The sequence below is a fragment of the Taudactylus pleione genome, unplaced genomic scaffold (genome assembly GCF_031769625.1).
Source record: "Taudactylus pleione unplaced genomic scaffold, aTauple2 ptg000854l, whole genome shotgun sequence".
Taxonomy (NCBI): Eukaryota; Metazoa; Chordata; class Amphibia; order Anura; family Myobatrachidae; genus Taudactylus; species Taudactylus pleione.
Window position 1 is genome coordinate 1,706,838 of NW_028285256.1, and position 14,578 is coordinate 1,721,415.

The 14,578-nt window shown below is 42.8% G+C and overlaps 1 protein-coding gene across 4 annotated transcripts in view; it reads right to left on the bottom strand.

The window, feature by feature from the left end:
• The window catches only part of LOC148474296 (catenin delta-1-like), a 68,557-nt gene extending 60,486 nt beyond the window's left edge, over positions 1-8,071 (bottom strand). For 3 of the 4 annotated variants that reach the window (XM_088458825.1, XM_088458824.1, XM_088458823.1), the window contains exon 1: positions 7,913-8,071. The gene's annotated coding sequence lies outside the window, so the exon portion shown is untranslated. The remainder of the gene's footprint in view (positions 1-7,912) is intronic. The other variant, XM_088458827.1, reaches the window with a different exon arrangement.
• Between the last annotated feature and the right edge of the window lie 6,507 nt (positions 8,072-14,578).

The window sequence follows — 14,578 nt, forward strand, 5'->3', positions numbered from 1 at the left end:
CAGACCCGGGAATTTATCCTGTGCAAAATCCCAGGTATTTGGTCGAGATCCCCCTTTCACACTACAACTTCTACCTGGGAAATTCCCAGTTAGACCCCTTTCAGACAAGAGCAGGGTTTTTTAGATTACCTGCCTCTCCTCTGCCGTCTGCCCCTCCTAGCCTACCCCATCTCCGGCTGCCGCTGATGAGGTCATCAAAATGCAGCAGGCAGCCGGGCCAATCCAGCCAACTTTTTTTTTTTTAAATTTTATTAATAAATTATTTGTTTTATCCCCATTTGCCGTCCCCACCCCCAATGGGGAAGAGATAGAACCCCTTCCGTTAATGTACTGCCCTGGTGGCCCAGCAGGAGTGCAGGCGGCCCGCTGTGCCAGAGACCTATCGGAGGGTGTCCCTGCCGTCCGGCTGGGGTCCTCTGTGTCGTGATCTACAGCCACCAGCGCAGGTGGTGGTGAGCAGCAGCGCTGAGCGTCCTATAGGATGCTCTGCGCTGCCAACTCAATGTAAAAGCTGCTTGGTGAAGCCCAGGAATAGTAAATTCCCAGGACTTAATGTGTTCCCGGGTAGGTACCTTTCAGACATAAGCCGGCAACCCGGGAATTTGCCTGAGGCAGGCCAAATTCCTGGGATCTCGGTATATCTGAAAGGGGTATAACTGTCAGCTGGTGAACATGGTCAAGTCGGTCTTCTATATTTTCAAGTTTCAGCAAATGGTGCCTATAAATGTTCTCCACTTCTTATCAATGCTCTCTTCCACTCCCGACCTTTATCACTGTCAACACCACGACCATCTCCTCTGTTCCCCAACTGCGCTGCCTAGGAGTCATTCTTGACTCTTCCCTCTCCTTTGCCACCCCACATTCAATCTCTTGCCCTATCCTGTTGGTTCTAGCTCTGCAACATTGCTCACATCAATCACTTCCGCTCCTAGGATGCCACCAAAACTAGTGTCCACTCACTGAACATCTCTCTCCTTGACTACTGCAACCTTCTCAGTGGACTTCCCTGCTCCCATCTTGCTACTGCCCAATCTGAAGTCTAGCTGCAACTAGACTTATCTGACTCCCCTCCATGTCATGCACTAGGCCCTCTTTAACTGCTCCAATTCACACTACATCTCCATCCCGCCCTCTCCGATCACCTTTTCTGGCTTCTGGTTACCACATCTCACTATAGATTTCAATATTTGACCGGTGCTGCCCCCCACCATTGTAACAATCTCCCTCATTCCATCAGACTGTCCCCCAGCCAGCATTGCTTCAAGTGGGCGCTGAAAACATGAGCAGGGCCCTCCTCCCTCCTGTTCTCAATCTCACCAGCTACACTCTGCACCTTCCCCTTGGGCTCTCTGCCCCTGGACTGCACTGGTCCGTTTTAGTTTCTTCAGACGACCTAGACTAATTTTCTGCGCACACGCTAATAGGTTTACCTTTCGCTGAATATTTGCATTGCACCCTTGCATAAGTGTGGTGAGAGTTGTAGTGTTATTTGTTAATTGCCTTCTGTATTGTTTTATAGCCTTCATTCTAGCACCCTGCACCTTTCACAACCCATGTAGTTCCTCTTTCCTGCCTGGGGTGTCAAACACTACTCTGGTATGTCTAAAGGTGCGTACACACTTGGCGATTTTACTGAGCGATTGCACGATTACGACATAGTAACCGTGCAATCGCTCAGTAATCATGCACTATAATGTCGGAAACGACTACCGATGCGCACTCCCACTGGTCGTTCCCGTCATTGGCCTGTATCTTCAGGCGATGGACAATCTGCCGATAACGATAGATTGCCCATGTTCAGGAATGATGGAGGGCGCCTACACTGAACGACTGATCTTCAGTGTAGGCACTACAGGGGATCAGGCACGACTGTACGATTACGATGATGTAATCATACTGTCTTTCCTAATCGCCCATGTGTACGCACCTTTACACAACGTGGTCTGTATCTCAGCAGTCTGTTGCATCAGCTGAGCGTGCTAGAACCACCAAAGCAGAGCGCGACATCCCAGGCAGGAAAGGGGAACTGCAGGGGTTGTGACAGGAGCAGGGTGCTAGAATGAAGACTAGTTTTACTCTGTACTGTTTTATTGTTTTGCCCTCTGCATGGCTCTGTGGACCACTTGTGGCACCCTATAAATTAAGTTTATTAAAAATTAGCATTCTTCCATGGGCAAGGTGGCATAGGAGACCTTTGACTGAACTGACAGATAAAGTGGTTTTCGAACACTAAAGTCTCTTAATGAAGTCAGACTTTGCTGTCTTTTAAAGTAAATATATAGGGATGGATGAATGTAGAACATTATTATTGAGGCTTTAACCTAGTTTCTAGCAAAGTTATGGGGCGGAATTCAATTGTTTTAGTACAGCCAATCTCCTGTCTAAAGTGACAGGAGATTGCGAGGTGCTATTTAATTGATGCCAATTATCGCCAAAGTGCTGGGCGCGTTCACGAAAAGTGCCATTTGGGCACCCAAATGGGTCATTTTTGCGCATTTCAGCTTGCCACCCCCAAGGGGTGTGAGCTGAAATGCCTGCTGATCGCGCCTGACAGGAGCAACAATTGAATAGCTCCGTCGGGCGCAAACAATTGACCTCCGTCCATGGAGTCTGTTTGCAGAGCTTATCATTCAGTGTTAGGTCATTGTTTATCTCCACCCCGAGCGCTACTGAGGTTTGATATATCTGATGTCAGGATGTGATGTCACTGGAGGCATGGGCAAGTTTGGAAAGGTCAAAAAAACACAGCAGATAACCTACAGTACTGTAAGTTTCTACACAGCAAAATTATGTGTAGAACATACACTACCCTGTGTATAAGCACAGTTAAAAACAGAATAATTTATGTTAGTGTTCCTCCAAGTTCTGTTTAGGTGGGGAATAAAATAAATGTTAAATTCAAGAGCCAGTTGGACACCAGGTAACAGCTGCACAGGCTGACACATCTATAGATTTTCCCTCCAAGAAAAGGCAAACCTACACATCCCTGGAGCACTCGTGGGTACACTAGTACAGATGCTGTCATTGTTTATTGTAATTGGACATTATAATGTGACATTCTATACATTATACATATTGTAACCATGTAAAGGTTTGTCTTACATAAACCCACATAGTGCCATGCTGGCCATATCCAACCAACCCAATGGCTCTGCCCTAGACGAAAAAAAGAAAGTACAGCAAGAGCCACAGGAAGCAACTCTAAATGTGAGACTGCATTGTGTGCGGGAATTGTATAATAAAATCCCTGCGTATCACACACCTCGATTGCTGTACACCCATTTGATGTGATGGATATTTGGTAAGACAATTATTATTGATTGGTACCTACAATAAAACTTCCCCTAAAGTAAAAAATTATTTTGAATGGAAAGCTTTGCCCCAGAACATTTGTATTCATTAGTGAATGTGAGGTCCCTTTATAGTTTGCATCACTAAAAGAAACATAAGGCTTATCAACAGCAGTTTTTTTTAAGTTCAAATACAGTACTTAAAAAAAACTTTCAAGAAACGAAATGTCCTAATTTACTGTGAGGCAATTATATTGTGGATGCCATTAATATTCATGAGAATGTAGCCTATTAATTCACTAGTAACTTGTGAATGTAGGTCAGGCTTTGTGAAAATTGGTCATGCAGCCACTTGCAAATCTTTAGGCCGCATATTATCCAAGCCCACAAAACTGATGCGGCCTCCCATATTGTTAAAGGGCCAAGTTAACTCAGCAAAACCAAACACAACCAACAAAATTATAAAAGTTCCGAAATACTGATTCTCTAGTTAATCTGCATGCAGGAATTTGCACAATCCTGAAGCCGCTATTAGTCCACCCCCCCCCCCTCCCCCACTTAAACAGACAGTTATAATGAACACTCACAGAATACAGGTAAAGTGCTAAACTGAATAGATATTATAGAGGAGAGAAAAAAAAAAAGTGCTTGGTGATAACATGGGCATATGTATTAAAAAATCACAGAACTGTCACAATTTATTTCAATGTGCATTGCAGAAGGAATAATGATTTTTTTTATCTCTGCTATGCATGACTAAATGTAACTCGCAGGGACAGCGGTAGAGAACAGCTGTCCCTGCGAGTTGCATCCCGGCCACATTGGAGTCTTTCACATCTTTGATGCTTGACAGAGGCTGTCGGAGAGGAAACATAAGATCCCTCTCCTGCAAGAATGCCTCCACAGGGATAAAGCGGTTTAAGCTTTTCTTAGTTTGGTACATAGAAGTCAGTCCATGGTCTCCATTGATAAGGAGGACTGCAGTTCTAGTCTTTTGCAGGAGGTCTCTGTGAAATGTTATGCAGTTGGCTGTTCTTACATTAGCAGTGATACATAACATTTTGCAAAAACTGAAGTTTCTGCATAATTTTATGAAAAACCAGCTTGATAAATAAGCCCCTACTGGACCAAAATCTTTAATTTAGGAAATGAAAAACAGAGCATAAAAAATAATCAACTCAACTTAAAAAAAAAAAAAAAAAAGTGTAATATATATTTTTATTTTCATTTAACAGCTTAAAGAAAGCTAAGGCATTATGCACAAATGTAAATCCTACACAATTCAATACACCTCAAAACACAAACAGTAAAACCTGTTCATGCCCCACCTGAACTATGCAATGACATCAATTATTTTCAGAAACCCAAACATGCTATATCCTCTATCTCAAATGTAATGCAAAGTGGGTGGCTCTTACTAAGCTACAACTTCAGGCATGTTCAGAGGCGTCATATCAGTTCAATTTTCAGTGTACCAGCACCTTAGTAAATTTGGAAGGACTGGAAAAATGTCACTTTGGCAACTGAAACCTGGGACCTGTCGAGGAGTGAAATTATCAGGACTGTTGTGCAAAATAGTCACCTTGTTCTGCATGTAACCACAAAAGTTCCCTCAGTCTAACCACAACTACACATCCAAATGAATGGACAGTTATCACAGCTATTCGTACACTGTAAATTCCATAAGACTGCAAATAAAGTGCAGGATAGTAAAACAAAAACCTTATTTTACTGAACGTTCACACCTCTGTTCTGCTATAAAAAAAAAAAAAGAAAAACTCATTTATACAGTTTTACAGCAACCATTAGAAACACTTTAGAGTAATAATCACAAAAATTGGACAAAAAGAACAAAAAAAAAAAGTTTAAAGGGTATTTCCTCAGTGTGCTGATTTCATGAATGTTGCCTTTTAAGGGCCCAGATCAATTAGCCGTTGTGCTCATCACGGGCTTGTAGCTCCCAGCTTCAGTGACCAGGACTGCAGCCCACATGCTGCACTTACTGTGAACTTCTTTTTGCATCCTCCTGAGGTGCGAACAGAAATCCCCAGTAAGTGGCGCTTTCTGCACTTACCAAGTCCATCAACCCATAGCTGAGGGCACTTATGGGTTAACACACACACACACACTATAAATATATATATATATATATATATATATATTTTTTTTTTATTAGTTTTTGGCTTTTTAGTTAGTTTTCGTGGCGCACACCCACAAACATCAGATAACAGTATTTACCATTTAATTGTCCAAATTTTCAATTAAAATGACTGCACTGGGGTAATACCGGAAAGTGTGTGATGTAAAAGGTGTAAGCACATTTGATCAAAAACACTTTATTTAAGACTCAAGGGCCAATAATGGTGTCAGATTTAAATTTGGTTTTTAACGCTATTGGACGATTTTCTAGCATATGCAAGCATATCCTAAACAAGTGTGCTATTAACATTCCTTAGAGACTTTGATTAACAGTGGCCTAAACAATGCACCCAAACATTGGACAAAAGGAAAGTACGATGTGTCCTTTGGACTGAAATGAATTGTGTGCCAATGGATTGCCTAAATAGAAGTGTGAATGAATTCCAAACTTATCTCCAGCCCCACACAATCACCAATGAGAGCCTGTACTAGGTTTAGCAGGCAGCCTGGAAAGGCAGAAAACTCCTGAACACCAGGTGAGGTCAGAGACCCACTAGCAAAAGAAATAAGAAAAATACAGCAACCACATACAGGTTGAGTCTCCCATATACAAAATGCTTGGGACCAGGGGCATTTTGGATAACGGAATATTCCCCAATATACACACAGAATGCATTTATGTGTTATATACACCTTATACACACAGCCTGCAGGTCATTATAAACAATCTTTTCAATAATTTTGTGGCTCAAGCAAAGTTTGTGTACAGAAATGAAATTCATTTATGGTTCATATACGCCATATACACAGCCTGAAGGTAATTTTATACAATATTTTTAATAATTTGTGACTTAGACAAAGTTTGTGTACATTGAACCGTCAAAAATCAAAGGTTTCATTATCTCAGTCATGCCAAAATAATTCCGTATTTCGGAATATCTGGATATGGGAGACTCAACCTGTACTAGATAATAAATAATCTCAATAAATGTAGCCTAATAAAGTCATCACTACAATGTATTTCTGGCACAGAAAGCAGCACAGTTTATGAGTTTTTTGTAGCCAAAAAGATAATTTGATGACAGTTATCTACTCTAAGCTGTTTCATACAAAGCATTCCTTACTGGCAATTCCATAGCAGAATAACCATGAAAGTATAGTAGCAGCATGAAAACTTAAAAATTTTAAGCAATTACATAAATGTTAACAGATACAGGGAGGCACGGAATAAATGCAAACAAAAATAAATGGCATTTTTATGGTCAGTGAATACTTCAACTATACTGTACTGTACTGCAATGACTCAGAACTATGTAAAACTTTTTTCTGGGATTTCCAGTGATTTGATATACTGCATTGCAAGTACCACCAAATATGGTTATAGCATGTACTAGTTTCCTTAGTCATGTAAGCAACATAAATCTCCTACAGAGCTGGTCTTTACGGCAATATTAGCAGGTAGCTCAGAACACCTTACCAGAGGGAGCACAGTCAAGCAAATAAAAAAAAGCTAATTTTCTTACAGAACTTAAGCTATTTTAGGGCAGCAGCCTCCCCTTTTGCATACATGCAGGAGCGTGTCCCAACTACTACACCATAATTACCAAGAAAGTAGCAGTTACTTTACAGAGGGGAAGGGGGGGGGGGGGGGGGTCATAGAAGATGGACAGAAACTTATTCCACAGACAAATAATTAATGCATGGTCCCACACTATGCCCGCTCCATCATTAGCTCAGCGGCTCCCAGCCTGGGGTACTAGCACCCCTGTCGGTATTCAAAAAAAACCCAATGTGTTCTGTAATAGCAGGGGCGGGACATCCAGGTGATCTTTAGGCACATAGGGAATGCGCGGCCCTAGGAACCTCTGGTCTAGCCCCATCCATTACAGTAAAACAAATCTTGTTTATGGCATGTATTGCTTTTGAAATACAGTAAAGCCTAACTACACCTAACCAACAGCAATTCTATTCATTACAAAGGGTTGGTTTTTTTTGCAAACATTAGGGGGGGGGGGGGGGGTTATAAGTAAGGCATATTTTGCTACCAGGAAGGTCCCAGTTGGAGAATGACTGAGGACCATGGGCTAGATCCATCTCCCCAGTATCAGTATAATCCCAGTCCTGCTGTCACAGTGAGGGAGCATGCTACACCTGGCCCTGGCATCAGGGTGCCCTAGATTTGCAAAACCCGATACAACACAACAGCTGTAGGACACTGGCACATACATGTAGGAAGGATTACACACAACCCCAGGATGCACTGTGACACCACACATACACACAGGCGCTATACAGCCTATGGAGGGTCACACTTGCCGTGTCCCATTTACGCCAGCACTGAGCCCCCCGGGCACTGCCAGTCACCTGTACAGGCGGCGGCTACTGCAGCAGACACCCCCCCGCCACCTTAGCTATAGGTGCACACAGCTCCCTGGCGTTACCCGGCCCCAGTCACATCACCCAGGCAGCGACGGGTTACGCACCGTGCAATCCGGATCTCCCCGTAGAGGCCGCTGACGTCAAGGTGGGCGCAGTGACGTCACTCCCGGTGGGTCTCACACCACAAAGCGAATCCGACCGCTCGCAGCGCACCCGCCCTGCCAGGCCTGGCCCTGACGTCAGCGCCTGCTCCTGGACACCGAAGCCAATCACAGGACTCAAAGAGAGAGAGTCAAAGGAGCGACCAATGGGGAGGCGCATTATACAGGTGGGGGAGGCGCCCAGGCCAGGGAGGGGTGTAGAGATATATATTTATATGTTCCCATATAGCCGAGAGTGCAGTAGGGAGTGGTAGATAAGCGAGTGGGAGAGATTGCGGGGGGAGGAGGAGGAGACAGTGACACCAATATGCTCATTACATATACTACATAAATACACAGTCTGCTTGCCTGTCTGTCATACATACATACTGGATTCACCTTGCAGCAGCAGGGCAGTGCTGTCTCATATAAAACATATATGTCTGTACAGAGTTTTCATGCTCAGGACAATATGTGACCCTGGCTATTTACTGGATACTTGCAACTTGGAGACTAGGGGGAAAAAAAAAAGATACTTGTGTACTTTACAGACTCATTGCAGAGAGAACCCAATGAATGTTTTAAATGGTACTTGTGTACTTTACGTACACAAGTACCGAAAGTTATCCCCTCACAGACTCGCTACGCTAGCCACAAGGTCCCCCTCTATGCCCACTTGGATGGTAGGGAATGACACAAGACACTGGCTCATGAAGTCAGGGTCCTCTCTGTGAAGGGGATTTAGACATTACCATGATGGATAATAATAATGAGTGTAGGACACTTGGGTTCAACACCTGCAGGTAAGTATACTAACACTAATCTTCCCCCAAAATCTATCCCCCCCCCCTGTGAAGCCTAACTCTCTCCCCTCCCCCGCAGCCTATACCTAACCTTCCCCCCGTGCAGCCTAACCCTTCCCCTAGTGCTTAACCTCTAAGCCTAATACTTATTTAATATTTATTTATTACCAGTTATTTATATAGCGCACACATATTCCGCAGCGCTTTACAAAGAATATTTGCCCACTTACATCAGTCCCTGCCCCAGTGGAGCTAACAATCTATATTCCCTATTACATGTGCACGCACATACAAACTAGGGTTAATTTTTGTTGGGAGCCAATTAACCTACCAGTATATTTTTGGAGTGTGGGAGGAAACCGGAGTACCCGGAGAAAACCTACGCAAGCACAGGGAGAATATACAAACTCAGCACAGTTAGGGCCATGGTGGGTACTTACCGTCGGGATGCTGGCGCCGGGATTCTGACTAGTGTCAGGTTTCTGGCGCCGGCATTCTGATCGCTGGGATATGAACTACATCCCATATATATATATATATTTAGGAACTTTTAGAAAAAAAGCATGTGCCAGGCTTTTACAAAGTAAAGAGATAAACTCAGCACTTTATTCTTGCATCAGTATGGTGAAGACAGTCGTCATTGGTCGACGTTTCGGTCCACGCAGAGACCTTTTCAAGACCCAAACCATGCCGACCAATGACGACTGTCTGCACCATACTGATGCAAGAATAAAGTGCTGAGTATATCTCTTTCCTTTGAAAATGCCTGGTGAGTGCGCTCTTTTCTTAAACTACTATATATATATATATATATATATATATATACATACAGTCAGGTGCATTTGCATTTGGAATCAGTTGCTGTCGACTCTCAATATGAGATCCAAAGAGCTGTCACTATCAGTGAAGCAAGCCATCATTAGGCTGAAAAATCAAAACAAACCCATCAGAGATAGCAAAAACATTAGGTGTGGCCAAATCAACTGTTTGGAACATTCTTAAAAAGAAAGAACGCAGCGGAGAGCTCAGCAACACCAAAAGACCCGGAAGACAACTGTGGTGGATGACAGAAGAATTATTTCCCTGGTGAAGAAAAACCCCTTCACAACAGTTGGCCAAATGAAGAACACTCACCAGGAGGTAGGTATATATGTGTCAAAGTCAACAATCAAGAGAAGAATTCACAAGAGTAAATATAGAGGAAGACCAGATTAGAGTTTGCCAAACAACATATAAAAAAGCCATTACAGTTCTGGAACAACATCCTATGGACAGATGAGACAAAGATCAACTTGTACCAGAGTGATGGGAAGAGAAGAGTATGGAGAAGGAAAGGAACTGCTCATGATCCAAAACATCCCACATCAGTGAAGCATGGTCGTGGTAGTGTCATGGCGTGGGCATGTATGGCTGCCAATGGAACTGGTTCCCTTGTATTTATTGATGATGTGACTGCTGACAAAAGCAGCAGAATGAATTCTGAAGTGTTTCGGGCAATATTACATGCTCATATTCAGTCAAATGCTTCAGAACTCATTGGACGGCGCTTCACAGTGCAGATGGACAATAACCCGAAGCATACTGCAAAAGCAACCAAAGAGTTTTTTAAGGCTAAAAAGTGGAATGTTATGCAATGGCCAAGTCAATCCCCTGACCTGAATCCGATTGAGCATGCATTTCACTTGATGAAGACAAAACTGAACGGAAAATGCCCCAAGAACAAGCAGGAACTGAAGACATTTGCAGTAGAGGCCTGGCAGAGCATTACCAGGGATGAAACCCAGCGTCTGGTGATGTCTATGCGTTCCAGACTTCAGGCTGTAATTGCCTGCAAAGGATTTGCAACAAAGTATTAAAAAGTGAACGTTAGATTTAGGATTGTTTAGTTTGTCCCATTACTTTTGGCCCCTTAAAAAGTGGGAGGCACATTTCAAAGCCATTGTGGTGGTGAATAGAGGCCAAAATAAGAAAATTCTGTCTATGTCCCAATATTTATGCACCTGACTGTGTGTATATATATATATATAATGTAAACACAGTCTCACATTAAATCAGGAGACCAGACTCCATGTGCTGATTAGCACATGGAGTCTGGTCCCCTGATTTAATGTGAGTGCTGCCGATTTGGACTGTGTTATATTGCTGTGCTGCATTGAAGGAGAGCACCCAGGCAGCTTCCACACAGAGGAGTGGAGTGCCGGTAATTGCAAATATATATACTTTTACTCACAGCAGTAGAGAGAAATAGGAGCAGCCCTCACTGTTCAGTTGATATAATTAGAAATTACATTTATTGAAACATCCAGCCCGACGTCCATTTCAATTACAATAATAATTTAAAATCATTATTATCCTTTGTTTATATGGTGACACAAGGCTTCCGCAGTGCCTTACAAGGTACGTATGCATAAACAGTGCAAACAAAACAGGAGGAAAAAAAGGCTTACAGTACAGAACATGGGATACAAGCAATATATACATAGTTTCATATGCAGTCACAGTACCCACAGACGTAGTACTGCCTGTTGACCTAAAGGTTTGGTGCCACTGTAGGCATGGTAGGAGCACAAGACAGGAGGGCCCTGCTCCTTGGCAGCTTACAGTATGTATATATAGATAAGTGTACTTAGCAGGCCCATTGGGAGAGACCAAGTGATGATTTGAGGGTACTGAGTTTAGAGACACAGGGGTCAGTGGGGACATCGGTAGGAATGTTGAAGTCACCTAAGATGAGGTAGGGAAGGTCTTAAGAGAGGAAGTGGGGGAGCTAGAAAGCAAAGTTGTCAAGGAATTTGGAGATAGGGCCAGGAGGACTATAGATGATAGCTACACAAAAGTACACAGGTTGGAAGAGGGGATTGCTCTGAGGGTAATGGGGGGCATCCACTAGACGATTTTATCCCTGTCCAACCTCTTAACGATTTTCCCTTGAAGTTTCCCTTGAAATATGATCTTCCACTTTGAACAATTTGCAAAAGATTTGCAAAAGATCTAACAATAAACTATGTTTTTTTAATCTGTGATTGAGAGCTTTCAGCTATAGTGGGCAGACAGTGGTTCATCGTTTGATCGTTCAGCGTGAACGATGTGTAAACGATTTGTAAGCAATCAAGTGAAATTGACCTGCATGTTCAGTCGATGGAGCAGACGATCAAACGACCAGCGGGAGTGCACATCGTACATCGTTAGAAACAATTACTGCACGATTTGCAAACAATGTTCAAACGATGTTTGAATGATTATCGAACGATTATCAAACAATTTTCTCATTATCGTTCAATCGTTCAACTTTATCGTCTAGTGGATACCCCCCTTAAGATTTGGTAGGAGTAATCAGCAGATAGAAAGACCCCTACACCACCACCATGACTTCTTCAGAAGTTTAGAGAAAATTGGCAACCTCACTGGCCGAATACGCAATATATATTATTTTACACACTAATAAGGTTAATAACTTTAAGATTTTAACATATTTATATTTCTTGATGTTTTCCTGTGTTATAAGTCAGAACAAACACAAGAAATATAAAATATATGTTATGGTTCTGCATTTTTATTGTGTGTCCCAAACATTAAACTTTATTATTTAAATTAAAAATACTCTTTTTCTTTATACTACAAGATTGATAAATTAAAACAAACTCTTTTAACTCAAAATATTCAATAAAACAAAAATGTGTGAAATATACAGAAATTAACTAGCTCCAATTCTATACTCAGTATACTAAATTTATGTTTCAGTTCCATCCTTTCTTCTTATATAGTGTGAGGGAAATATGAAAAATATTATTAAGTTATGTCCTTCGTAGTCTTCACTTGTGACTGAATGGGAGTAACTTGACTGTAACAGGGTACTCTCAATTAGCCGATGTTCAGAGAGTGTCTGTTGATGGAATTGTGGGCCTGATTCTGATCCGCTCGCGAGCGCTGTACGCTCGCAAGCGGGTCGATGGTGCCCAAGTGCGCATGCGCACGACGGAGGGAGCTCCGTCGTGCGCATGCGCAAGACCCGGCGAGCGACGGGAAATCCGTCGCTTGGGGTCTCGCACCAAAGGGGGCATGCTGTCGATGGTGGGAGACAGCACGCCCCCTTTGGTGGGCGTGCCAGGGGCGTGGCTGCCAGACGGAGGCGTTCCCATGCCTACCGTCTGGGTCCGGCCCCACTGACATCACTAGTGATGTCAGTGGGAGTGATTTTGGCTCTGATAGAGCCAAAATCACTCTAGGGCTTGCGGCAGCGAGACCCTACCGCAGGGTCTCGTCGCAAGCCCGATGGTCGCAATGGCCTTGACTATCGCGACCATCATCATGGACGCTCGCATAAGCTGTGGTGGTAACCCACAGCTATGCGAGCTTCCAAGAGGCCGCTCCAAGAATAGGTAGGAGGGCGCTGATTCAGTCCGGCTCTGAATCAGGCCCAGTGGTTGTTGCTGATTTGCTTGGAAGCGTAAATATGCCTGTTTCAGACAGATCTTTTGCATCAATGATAGCACTGGTGGAAGTGTGCACTGATAATGATGACAGCTATAAAACCAAGATACATGCCTTCAACTCTGCATCGGCCGCAATAGTTACTGTTGGATATCTTGTTAATAATAACTGATATTAACCACTAATAGCTACTAATAACAGTTCAATTCTCTGTTTTAATTCTCCAGTTTAAAGGTAGCTAACACTATCAGATTTTTTTGATTGGGGCGACAAACGGGGCGATTTTTCAGCAAATTGCCTGCCCCAATATCTGTGCTACACATTATGCAATGTTTCCACAGAAGCTAGCGATTTTCCACCACACCACACTGATTTGCATATGTCCACCCACAAGGATGATGACATAGTGACAGGAGAACATAGGAAACATTGGGGAGATATCGCACACACTACTCCATATTCGGGAATTTGAGGCCAAGATTTTCGTACTTGACCGACAGATCAGATAATGGAAGGAATGCGTTTGTGGATGTTCTCTAACCGTTTTATCAGTGAAACGCTGATATGATCGTTCATATACACTACACAGTAAATCAGGCCGATCACCCGATTATTCGCAAATCGGCCCAATAACTCTATAGTGAGTAGGTAGCTTTAAGGCACACATCCAATAGACGATTAAATTGAGCGTTTAACGATATCGTTCATAATCGTTTGAAAATCGTTTGCACATCGTTTAAAAAAAGTCTAAAATGAACAGCGATGCGCGCTCCCGCTGGTCGTTTAGACATCTGTCATCGGATAAATATGTTGTACAACCTGACGATAACGTCAGGTTCAACATGTTTGCAGATGATTGATGCTCCTACACTGAACGACTGCTCATTCAGTGTAGGCACATCACAGACTGACAAACGACTTCACGATTACAAAGTCATAATCGTGCTGACGTTTGCTTGTCTTCTAGTGGATGTGTGCCTTTAGATTCTAGTTCAAACTGTATCTCAGTATCACTCCCCCACCTTCCACTTTTGTTGCTCAATTTAGTTGCGTACATATACTAGTGTTGCAAATTAGTTGCCAGGTTATCTATATACACTGTTGCAATATTTGTAAGCTGTCAGACAGTGGGAGTCAAAACAGAATAAAGCAATCGGCGCTCATAGATGGGGAGATGTTGGTCTACCACTAGCAGCTCTCTCTGGAAGTATCCCCACTTCCTAAACAGATATAAACAATATTAAGATAAAGCGCTCTGTGGTAATATATCTGATAAAATATCAACAAGATATTAAATAAACTAGCTGTAGTACCGTCTTTTAAATATGTCGGTATTCGATAAAAAACTGGTCAGCAAAAACTTGGGGCTGTGTGTTCAGAACTGGATTGATTTGGT